The sequence below is a fragment of the Triticum dicoccoides genome, chromosome 1B (genome assembly GCF_002162155.2).
Source record: "Triticum dicoccoides isolate Atlit2015 ecotype Zavitan chromosome 1B, WEW_v2.0, whole genome shotgun sequence".
Lineage (NCBI taxonomy): Eukaryota > Viridiplantae > Streptophyta > Magnoliopsida > Poales > Poaceae > Triticum > Triticum dicoccoides.
Genome location: NC_041381.1, coordinates 77,061,097 through 77,073,079, shown reverse-complemented (window position 1 = coordinate 77,073,079; position 11,983 = coordinate 77,061,097). Strand labels below are relative to the sequence as shown.

The 11,983-nt window shown below is 47.1% G+C and overlaps 1 long non-coding RNA gene across 4 annotated transcripts; it reads left to right on the top strand.

Moving 5' to 3' along the window:
• Positions 1-1,736: 1,736 nt before the first annotated feature.
• LOC119320460 lies at positions 1,737-5,714 on the top strand. Of its 4 annotated transcripts, none has more exons than XR_005155017.1 (5): positions 1,737-2,413; positions 2,483-2,667; positions 3,216-3,471; positions 3,646-4,445; positions 5,225-5,714. It is a non-coding gene; the product is annotated as an uncharacterized LOC119320460 (long non-coding RNA). The 4 variants fall into 4 exon arrangements; XR_005155007.1 differs by having other exon boundaries at positions 1,742-2,413; positions 3,646-3,897; positions 4,163-5,714; XR_005155014.1 differs by having other exon boundaries at positions 1,743-2,413; positions 3,658-5,714.
• The last annotated feature ends 6,269 nt before the right edge of the window (positions 5,715-11,983 follow it).

The window sequence follows — 11,983 nt, the reverse complement described above, 5'->3', positions numbered from 1 at the left end:
AGCCTCTCACAGATATATGTCCGCAAATCCCTACTGTGATTTCTCCAGGTATACACATCTCCTTCGAACCCTAAGTCTCTCAAATCACAAGCATCCAGTGCGTGCCGAAAGTCATTCAGGTAGTGTTGCGGGCGATCTGCACCTCCAAGCTTCTCACTACTTGTGAGAACTTCATTGAAATCACCGAGACAAAGCCACGGGCGACCATTCTGGTGTTGTTGTTTCAAAATACGCAAAAGCTTCCACGTCTCCTTCTTCCTTTCCATCGCAGATTCGCCATAAACACCAGTGAGACGCCAAATCATTCCATCCTCTCGAACTATATCCACATCCACATGTCTCCGTCCATATGATCTCAAGGAGACATCCACCCCCCTTCTCCAAAACAAAGCTACACCCCTTCCACTACTTTCATCTTTCCATGCTACCATGTTGGCGAGCCCCAACATCCACCTGAACCTGCCCAGCTTTTTCTCATTCAACCGAGTTTCACACAAGAACAGAACATCGGGAACCTCCACTCTTCCTAGCTCAAGAAGAGAACGAACTGCCGGGCCATTCCCGAGTCCCCGGCAGTTCCAACTTATGATTTTCATTGCTCCCGGCGGGGCTGCTCCCGCAGCCCGGCCGATGTGTTTGAGTTATCGTGCATCACCGTTGCTCTCTTATTGGTCTCCGTCAGATTTTGTGTCATTGACTGCTCCTTCTCATCCTCCCCACGTCCCTTCTTTGCAATGTATCCTTCCTCCGCATTCATCTCCTCCCCCCCTCTCTTCCCGAGACTGACGTCCAGCTTGTCCTGACTACCAAAATTTTCTGGGCGGTTCCGACGCTTGAACTTGTTGCTGCTCTTTACTTTCGCCACAGACTCCACAGCCACTTCCTTCTCGGTCCTCATTGCTTCCCCCTCCTTTCCCGTCTCATGAGGCATAATGTTCTTAACCGCATCTTTAGCACCATTTATACTCCGCCCCCCCTTCTCATTAGTGGAACTGTGATCTATGGCCATCTGGGTTGGTTCTTGTTCCTTCTGCACGAGCGGAGTTTCAGAGAATTGGATGCTTCTGGCTGCCTTGCTCCCCTCATCCCCACCACCTCCCCCCCCTGAATTTTGAGTGGACTAGTTACTTCCTTCTCTTCTCCACCCTTCTCTTTTTCATTGCTTTTTGATACGTGCTCTTCCTTCCTCCAGGAGAGGCCATTGCTTCCTGAACCCCGAGACCCGCTGCCCCAACCATATTTCCTTGTTCTCTCCTGACTACTCTCACTTCCACTATAGCTTCTGCCACCCTGTCCTTTCCCATAAGTTACAGCATCAAGTTTCCTGGGATTTGTTTCTTCCGCTCTCAGCCATGGCCCATACTGTGGCGCTTCTCCCTTGGGAGGTTTAAGCCTACACTCCTTTTCTCCATGTCCGATTACACCGCAGGTATAGCAGAAATCAGGCATATATTCATACTCAAACCGGCACCACAACAACCCCTTCTTCTTCCTTTCGCCATCCTCTCCCCCTCCTACAGTACCCCCCTCTCCATCCTTATCCATCTCCTTCTTGTCCCGATTCAACACAAAACCTCTCATCAGGGGTTCTTGTATATTCAGTTTAACTTTGACTCGCTGCTGGTTTTGACCGCATGGTAACTTCACATGGCCAATAACGGGTGGGCTCCTGTCCCGTGCCTGTTGGCTGGGTAAGCTGTTTCAAGGTGCGGGTGTGCCCTCTCCCCGCATGCCGCGTGCGCGTCGCGCCATTTGCGGGAGCGTGGGTAGCCATGCCCTCGAAAGCACCTTGGTCCAATCCCATCGCCCCGCACGCCACAACCCCTCTCCCTCCCTCTTCGATATCTCTCCCTCCTCAGCCGCCACAAACCCTAGCCCCATTTCCTACAATCCAGCGGTCGCTACCCCTCCTCCATCCGACCTCCGCCGTCAGCCGCCGCCGCCGCTACGGCTTCTCTGTCCACCGACTGCGTGCGTGCAGGTGGCCAGTTTCCTTCCGCCCCGACCTTCTCCATTGTCTCCCCAGTTCACCCCCATCCCTTGCTGCCCGAGGTGCTCATCTTCCCAGGTCGTGAGGAAGCCGCGTGAGGATGTCTCCACGGTAATCGGGGAACCACCATGGCGTGCCGCCGGGGGAAGCCTTGGATCCATGCAGGGGGCCTCCCCGGGGGCGCAGAGGAGGGGGTGTGGAGGCGTGAGGCCAGAAGGAGTTTGGGATCGCTGGAGGAGCACAGCCCGCACGGGGGCTGGTTATCGCCAGAGCAGAGGGGAGGAGGTCGATGCAGGGGATGCCATGTATGGTCGGGGCGCTGGATCCGCCTTTCCCCATGCCACCGCTGTCCTACGTCAACGATGCCGCCATGGCCTTCTCTCCACTGACCTCTTTCCACGAATTTTTGCCTTCAACGCTAAGGTGAAATGACTCTTCCCATCTGACTCTATTTTCAGTCTGTTCTTCCTGCTGCTAATTCTTACTCTTCAGGAGCAGGGACGGTCTGTAGGCTAGCGGTAGCGGGATGGAATCCCCTTGTCCAGTACCAGCCGGTGAAGATGGAAGGAAGCCACGGGTACCTCAAGGCTTAGGAACTTTTTGGGATAACTGAGTTGGTCAATGTCAAAAATGGAAAAGGAGAAGGAAATCACCATTCGATTTATGATTGGGCGTAGGTAAGGTTACTGGCATCAAGCTTTATGTTTTATAGAAAAAAGGACTCAACAAAGCTTCAGATTCTTGTTATGTTGTGATTTTGCAAGATCTTTGTAGTTATTTAATTGCTCAACCCAAAATACGGATTTCACTCAACATATGGTGTGTTATATTACTGATTATCTAGACCTATTTAACTTTTGCTAAGAAGAAGTGCACTGACTCTACTTTGGAATAATGAGATTTGTCGTAATTTCAACAATGGTACTCATGGTGGTTTCAGTTCCATGGACATTGTGAGAATGGCCACGTTATTCCAGTGTATTGTTTCCAGATCTCATGTTTGTCTAAGTCACCAAGTTAATCCACAAGAATTTGTTTACTTTCTTGGCTATTGTGGTTAAAGGCATCCTTTTATTAGAGCTATAGTTTTTGGACATGTTCCGGTTTGGTTATTTTTTTATGGATTTTGAATATGGTTCAATTTGATCACTTTTGAGACTCAGTTAGAACAGATAAATTTGTTTCTTTACCATATAGTTCCTAATTAGAAAAGCCTCATATGCAGGTTGGAGGCATTGGCGTGAAGGTGTCGTGAGTTATCTGCAAGGGCATTGTTGTGACGTGCTCCTCCATATCTCCTGCGAGTTATTGGTGTGGCGATCATGGCTCCAGATAGCAGCGCTTCAAGGTCACTTAAGCCTGAATGAGTTATCAAGTCTACTGGAACTATTCATGTTTAGGCTTGTTCATTGGTTTTCGAACAGACAGTCCCTTAAGTATGTTTGATCACAATTAAAAGGAGGAAGTCAGATTATTGCAATGTAAGTGCCTGAACTCGAAGCTTGCTCCTGCCACTGTGTCATAATATCTCATTTTCATATATAAGATGATAGTAACTGAATGATCATATCAGGAGTCCGTTATTGGCAGCCTTGTGAGGTCTTCTTCATAACATGTTCTCCTGTTTTTAATGTTTGTATTCTCTTTGTTGCAAGGTGTGGCTGCAGGTAAAGTTGTCAAGATGATCTGGTGCTTGCTCGAGCCGTTGATTACTGCTGCTTTGCTAAGGTTCAAGGTAACCCCTTTAGCATGATGACTACCAGAGTGACCTTCGATGTGTATAGATGGTGATGCATATGGGGGCAGACAAGAACTAGCGAACTTAATATCAGATTCCCTCAACTATGAATTCTTTAATTATTGAAGGCTTCCATATTCATATCAATACAAGGCAGAATATGATGCAGGTGAATGCCTTTATTTTGTTTCTTTACGATCTTCTCCTCTACTTAATGATAGATGCAGTGTATAGGGTCATCGAGTCAGTTTGAATGCTTTCATGACAACCGGTATAGCACTGAATCAGGCAAGGTGTGAATAAGTGTGCTGAAATGCTTGCTTCGTTTATGTGTTTACTGCTTACTTTGTCGTACAAGTTCCACTTTTGAATCTGCCCTCTTTTAGGCACGTGTATTTCCCACAAATATGTTGGTAAATGTGTGCACTACATAGTTTTCAGGCCAACTGGATTACGAGAGCCTCCTCCTTCTTCCCCTCCTCACTAAGGAGGTCAGATCGATCTAGCATCTTTTCCCCTAATTTAGGGGTCCTCCCATGGCCCCTCCTCTACTCGGCTCTCGTCTGTCCTATTTCTCCTCTATCAAAAATACGAAAACTACCACGAGAAATAAGTGATGCTTGCTGCTCTTCACTGCTAAATATCATGATGAAGTATATCAAGTGACATCGTCCCAGAAGAAGAGATGAGCATTCAATATACAAAGAAAAAAATCAGGTCCAATATTTGCATGAATACTGATTCTGGCAACATGTTAATGATTCATAAATAATCTCCCGTTTCCTCTAACCTATGTATGTCTTTCTATATTAATTCATAAAAATGAATCAGCATAGTTCATATTTGATTTCAAGATAAAGAAATTTGAAAGATGTATAAGAGGTGAATCAAATGACATTATTTCAAAGTTGTACAACATATATCATCACTACTAGAAAACATTTTGTAGGAGGGTGCATTTAATCTTCTGTACTAAATTCTTCATTGCCTTCCCATGATTGTTGGAGTACAATTCTCACAGGAGGTCCCGTTAATGTTATATTTAGAGGGTGTCAAGTTTAGACCATCGTGCCTACGGTAACATTTCATAAAATCCACGCTAATCTTATGTGGGGTTCAAGTCGGATATCTAGGGTAGTTCTATTAATTCCTGAATGGTTGCTCGGGTAGTAATGAATTTATTTATTTATTTTTCTTCTTCTAGCTGTTGTCAAATACTTAAGCATTTCCCTTTCATACTATTTTAGATTTAAAATGAGAGTTGCCATTCTCCAACAAGTATAGTCTTGGGTTAGTTGTTGACAGCTCAAGTGTAGTGTACATCAGTTACACATGAATAGATTGCTTTTTAGTGTACTGCACCATTTAAATGGAAAACTTATTACACTAATGTCATTCTCCAGTAAGCATAGTTGGATGTACATCAGTTAAACTTCTTCTAAATGTTGTTAAATGCTCAAGTACTTTCCTTTCATATTATCAGTTACACCTGACAGGTTGCTTGAGAAGGTGCAGTACACTACATCACTAAACTCTACAGTAATGGATTGCTCGAGAAGGGTGCAGTACACTGATGCCATACTATGTTACACTGGTGCCATTTCCGAGCTAGATCAAAGCCATTATTATTCCTCAGATGGCGCAATGGAATATGGCCATTTATATTTCTTATTTGTTAACAGTGTTGTGTACTATAGATGAATTATTAATTAAACCTGAATGTCGCCGACTCGACAGGACAGTGGTAGCGACCTGTTTAACACCAGGTGTTGCAGGTACTCTCTGATTGCAAAGGATGTTTAGAATCAGAACAAAACTAGGTATTGTGTCTTGTGGCATGCTGAGACTTTCAAGAAAGAGGTCCTTATCAGAGAAGCATTCTCTTCTTACAACTGATGTATGATATGATTTAGTCCAATCCTTATTTCTCTGGGGCATCAACAATGTAAGCCTGTTCGATTCATTACCATATGTTTTCCTCTGAGATGCTTCCGTCTGCTAGATAACATTTTTTGGTCATGTTGCATCACATGACTCGAGCAAGTAACACTTGTTTTCTACTTTTAACTCCGTACTAATGCCTTCTTGGTTATCTTTTATGTTGAAACTGCGTAATGCAGTAAGCAATACCCATGGCAAGTCTCTCTGTTATGGAAGGTCCACCAACCATAGCGTCAACTCTTAGATTCTTTCACATGACATGAATTCTTTTCTACAAAGTGGATCCTGTTTTTCTTTAGGTGACAATGCATGCTGGTTCTTTTCACTTGGAGAAAGATTAACTCTGGAAGGCAGTATTTTCTTTGGATTCTTTCACTCTCCTTTTCATGGCGCCACTATTGACATTCAGTTTCTGAAGCAAGTCATTCCCTATATAATGTATTTAGGCATCTTGCATTTGCACATAATTTGTACCAGCAATTCGTGACTCTTAAGAAATGTAGTGGTACCTTCTCTTTCAGGCTTTAAACCCGTTCATTTTATTTTTTCAGGTTTTTTTGTTTTGTTTTAAGAACAATATAGGAGTTGATATGTAGTCCCCAGGCCTCTTTGTATTCTACTATGTGTATGGGCCAAAGCACTCATGATTTTAAAGGCACATATATTTTTAAACAAAACCCTATGTATGTTTTGCTCGAACACGAAGTTACTGGAAAATACCAATATTTTCAATGTGAACATGATTTCAAATGGGTCTCGTGGTAGCAAATATTTGTGCTATAAAATTAAAATGTGTATACATCTCATTATAGACAACAATCCACCATTCGTCCTATTAAAGGTGATTGAACCATGGATAACAATCCACCATGTGTCCTATTAAAGGTGATTGAACCATGGATAATTTTTTCATCGCGAACATGGCTTTAGCGGGTCTCTGCCATATGTGCTTGCTCGCAACTAAACCATGGATTTTCTTTTGAATAAGTTTTTTTTTCAAACTTAGATTTCTCATCATGATAACCATATTTTCAACTAATAACATGTTATACATTTTTTTTCAAACTTGAATTTCATAGCATGATAACCATATTTTCAATATAGCATGGTTTAACACATGAGCTTTCTACTATCAATATTGAATAGGTTCTTGCACAATTAAATTATTTTCATCGACAACATGGTTTTAGTGGGTCTCTAGGCCATCTGGCGCAACGGGTCAACTAGTACAGAAAGAAGAGGGGGAAAATCCGCTTTGACGTATATGGTGCATGTGGCACCTTTTATCCAAATGTAGCAATATTTAGAATATCTCCAGGAAAGTAGGCCATGCGAACCGATTTAGGGTGAGATTGAACATAAGGCCCGTAATAGAACGTGAGGCCGCAGACGAAAGGATGGAGGGGAAACCCTAGTCCGCGGAGAAAGTGGGGGATGAACACTACCCTCTCATTGGGCTCCGGAGTAGGGATTGCTTTTGGCTGGGAGTCGATGCGCGATATCCGCGGCCAAGTAGCCCGCTTCCCGGAGTTCCTTGACGTTCCTCTCCGTAACGGAGGAAGCCATCCACTTGCCCTGTGCGCCAGATCCGGACATGGCTGGAGTGTTTGGTAGGGGCGGAAAAAGATTGAAACTTGGGCGCTGGAGCTCAAGGACGGAAGGGCTGAGGAATAAGAAAGCGTTGGAAAAAAAGATGGATCCCTATCCTCTTATAAAGGCAGTGAATATCAAGTGCCCCCTCACAAGCCATAAAACTCGCCTATTCCAAAGGGGTCGTGCGGACGGCATGGTTGGATTACCCAAACCTGTATTAATGAGAATCCCGCAATAAGGGGACACGGTCTCTGTTTTGACAAGACGTGTCACTAGAGGCCGCGCCTCGAGGCGCAGAGCGGGAGGCCACAAAACGGTTCAGAATAATAATAAAGCCAGAACATAACGTCTTGCCAAAAAAGCTATCAGCAGACATGCCTTATTTTGTTTAAGTATTTCGCCCTTGTGGTTCCGGGTTGTAACTGTTATGTGGAGCCGGATATAGTTCTCTTGCTCAACAGCTTTCAAGTATGCAGAGGAGGAACCCACCTTGCAATGCCGAAGACAATCTGTGCGCCGGACACATCGTCATTGGAGCCTGGTTTAGGGGCTACTGAGGGAGTCCTGGATTAGGGGGGTCCCCGGGCGTCCGGGCTATGTGACATGGGCCGGACTGATGGGCCGTGAAGATACAAGATAGAAGGCCTCCCCCCATGTCCGGATGAGACTCTCCTTTGCGTGGATGGCAAGCTTGGCATTTGCATGTGAAGTTTCCTTTCTCTGTAAACCGACTCTATACAACCCTAGGCCCCTCCGGTGTCTATATAAACCGGAGGGTTTAGTCCGTAGAGGTAACAATAAACATAAATCATACAAGCTAGACATCTAGGGTTTAGCCATTACGATCTCAAGGTAGATCAACTCTTGTAACCCCTATACTCATTGAAGTCAAGCAGGAAGTAGGGTATTACCTCCATTAAGAGGGCCTGAACCTGGGTAAATATTGTGTCCCATGTCTCCTGTTACCTTCGATCCTCAGACACATAGTTCGGGACCCCCTACCCAAGATCTTCCGGTTTTGACACCGATAATGACGGCAGGGTGACGGTGATGGTGAAGTGATCCGTGCAGGGCTTCGCCTAAGCACTACAAAGATATGACCGGAGGCGTAAACTGTGGAGGGGGGCGCCGCACACGGCTAACAATGGTTGGTGTGTGTTCTAGCAGTGCTCACTAAGGGAGTCCTGGATTAAGGGGTCCCTCGGATAGCCGGACTATATACTTTGGCCGGACTGTTAGACTATGAAGACAGCCGGACTATATACTTTGTCCCGTGTCCGGATGGGACTCTCCTTTGCGTGGAAGGCAAGTTTGGATATTCGGATATGTAGATTTCCTTCTCTGTAACCGACTCTGTGTAACCCTAGCCCCCTCCGGTGTCTATATAAACCGGAGGGTTTAGTCCGTAGGACAACAACAATCAGAATCATAGGCTAGCTTCTAGGGTTTAGCCTCTACGATCTCGTGGTAGATCAACTCTTGTAACACTCATATCATCAAGATCAATCAAGCAGGAAGTAGGATATTACCTCCATCGAGAGGGCCCGAACCTGGGTAAAACATCATGTCCCCTGCCTCCTGTTACCATTAGCCTTAGACGCACAGTTCGGGACCACCTACCCGAGATCCGCCGGTTTTGACACCGACATTGGTGCTTTCATTGAGAGTTCCGCCGTGTCGTTGCTTTAAGGCTTGATGGCTCCGTCGATCATCTTCAATGATACGGTCCAGGGGGAGGTTTTCCTTCCCGGACAGATCTTCATATTTGGCAGCTTCGTACTGCGGGTCAACTCGCTTGGCCATCTGGAGCAGATCAATAGCTACGCCCCTGGCCATCAGGTCAGGTTTGGAAGCTTAAACTACTGCCGACATCCGCGGAGACTTGATCTTCGACGGATTCGAGCCCATGGCAGGTGCACCAGACAGTCACGACGGGCATGACTTTGATCTGCCGTCGGACAATATTTGGGAGATCGCGCCTGCGGTGGTGCCGGGAATCAATCCGGAGCAGGTCGTGCCTTCCAAGGGTGGGTGGATGGACCCCGCCATGGAAGCCGCACACTCATCGGCGTCGGAGCCGAACACTGACGCCACCTCCTGTGAGGGTGGTGTCATCGGACCCTCGGACTCGTCTCCGGCCACAGGATCCGAACCGCGTGCATCCGTGCCTATCGAGTCTGATTGGGCACCGGTCATGGAGCTCACCACCGCGGATATTTTTCAGCACTCGCCCTTGGGTGATGTGCTGAACTCATTAAGGTCTCTTTCCTTGTCAGGAGATTCTTGGCCAAACTATGTCCGGCTCGAGTGGGGAGCAGACGACGAATAAATTCGTCTCCCACCCACCACCCACTTTATAGCCACTGTCAATGACTTAACCGGCGTGCTTGAATTCAACTTCGAAGACATCGACGGTATGGACGACGATGCAGGTGAAGAACAGGAACCACCGCCTATAGGGCGCTGGACAGCCACCTCATCATATGACATTTATATGGTGGACACCCCTAAAGAAAACAATGGCGATGAGGCAACAGAAGACAACCCCTTGGAGAAGCAATCTAGACACCGGCATCATCGGCGCCGCTCCAAGCCCCGCCATAGCAAAAATAGCGATACCGGCACAAGAGATAACAATCTGGATGGTGCCAAAGGCAAAGACAATCCTGCCCAGCCAGGCTTCGAGCAGGCCGAGCAAGAGGATGGGCAAGCTAGCCCTAAATAACAGGCAACTAATGGATAATCAGAGGACGATAATTACATGCCTCTCTCCGAAGACGAAGTAGGCCTCGGCGACGAAGAATTCATCGTTCCTGAGGATCCCGTCGAGCAGGAGGGCTTCAAACGCCGGCTTATAGCCACTGCAAAAAGCCTGAAGAAAAAGCAGCAACTGCTTCAAGCTCATCAAGATCTGCTAACTGACAGATGGACCGAGGTCCTGGCTGCCGAGGAATACGGACTCGAGCGCCCTAGCAAAAGCTACCCAAAGCGCAGGCTGCTACCTCAACTCGAGGAAGAGGCTTTAAAGCCCACGCTACCAACGCATGATGCGGTTGACCGGCCACCCCGTGGCCATGACAAAATGGCATACCAGCCCGAAGTCCAGACCGCACCCCGTGGCCAATCAAACAATAACACTAAGGCCCGGGGCTACACGAAGGACCTGCGAGATGTATTGGGAAACAAAGCAGGATAGTCAAGATTGATCTACGGATCACGGGGACACGCCCCAACGCGTGACAAGGATCGTCATGCCGGATACACTAACAAATCCGGCCGGGCCAAATACAATGAAGCCCGACACAGAGGCGCCGCACATCCCCTATGCTTCACTGATGAAGTAATGGATCATGAATTCCCGGAAGGGTTTAAACCCGTGAACATTGAATCATACGATGGTACCACAGACCCCGCGGTATGGATAGAAGATTTTTTCCTCCACATTCACATGGCCCGCGGAGTTGATCTACACGCCATCAAGTACCTCCCACTAAAACTAAAGGGACCGGCTCGGCATTGGCTGAACAGCTTGCCGGCAAACTCCATCGGGAATTGGGAGAACCTGGCAGATGCATTCCTTGACAACTACCAGGGCACTTACGTGCGACCACCGGATGCTGATGATCTAAGTCACATAACCCAGCAGCCCGGAGAGTCAGCCAGGAAATTTTGGACCCGGTTCCTAACCAAAAAGAACCAAATTGTTGACTGTCCGGATGCTGAAGCCCTAGCGGCCTTTAAGCATAACATCCATGACTAATGGCTTGCCCGACATCTCGGTCAGGAAAATCCAAAGTCCATGGCAACTCTCACAACACTCATGATCCATTTTTGCGCGGGCGAGGATAGCTGGTTGGCCCGTAGCAACAATACAGCAAGCAATCCAGGCACATCGAAAGCTAAGGATAGCAATGACAAATCACGGCGCAACAAACACAAGCGCCGCAAAAACGGTGATAATGCCGAAGACACGTCAGTCAATGCTGGATTTAGCGGCTCCAAGTCCGGTCAGCGGAAGAAACCATTCAACAAAAACAATTCAGGCCCGTCCAGTTTTGACTGCATACTCGACCGTCCATGCCAAATTCATGGCACCCCTGGAAAACCAGCCAACCACACCAATAGAGAATGCTAGGTCTTCAGACAAGCCGGCAAGTCAGACGCCGAAAACAAGGGGAAGGGGTCTCAAAGCGACGACGACGACGAAGAGCCCCGATCACCGAATACAGGAGGAAAGATGAAATTCCCTCCCCAGGTCAAAACGGTGAATATGATATGCGCAAGCCACATTCCGAAGTGGAAACATGCACTGAGGGAGGTCTATACAATCAACCCAAAGTTCAACCCATGGTCCTCCTGCCCGATCACCTTCAATCGCAGGGACCACCCTACCAGTATCCGTCACAGCGGTTCGGCCGCATTGGTCCTCGACCCCATCATTAACGGATTCCACCTCACACAAGTCCTTATGGATGGAGGCAGCAGCCTGAACCTGCTTTACCAGGATACAATGCGCAAAATGGGCATCAACCCCTCAAGGATCAAGCCCATAAAAACCACCTTTAAAGGTATCATACCAGGTGTGGAGGCCTGTTGCACGGGCTCAGTCACACTGGAAGTGGTCTTCGGATCTCCGGACAATTACCGTACTAAAGACTTAGTCTTCGACATCATCCCCTTTCACAGCGACCATCAGGCACTGCTCGGACGAACCGCATTCA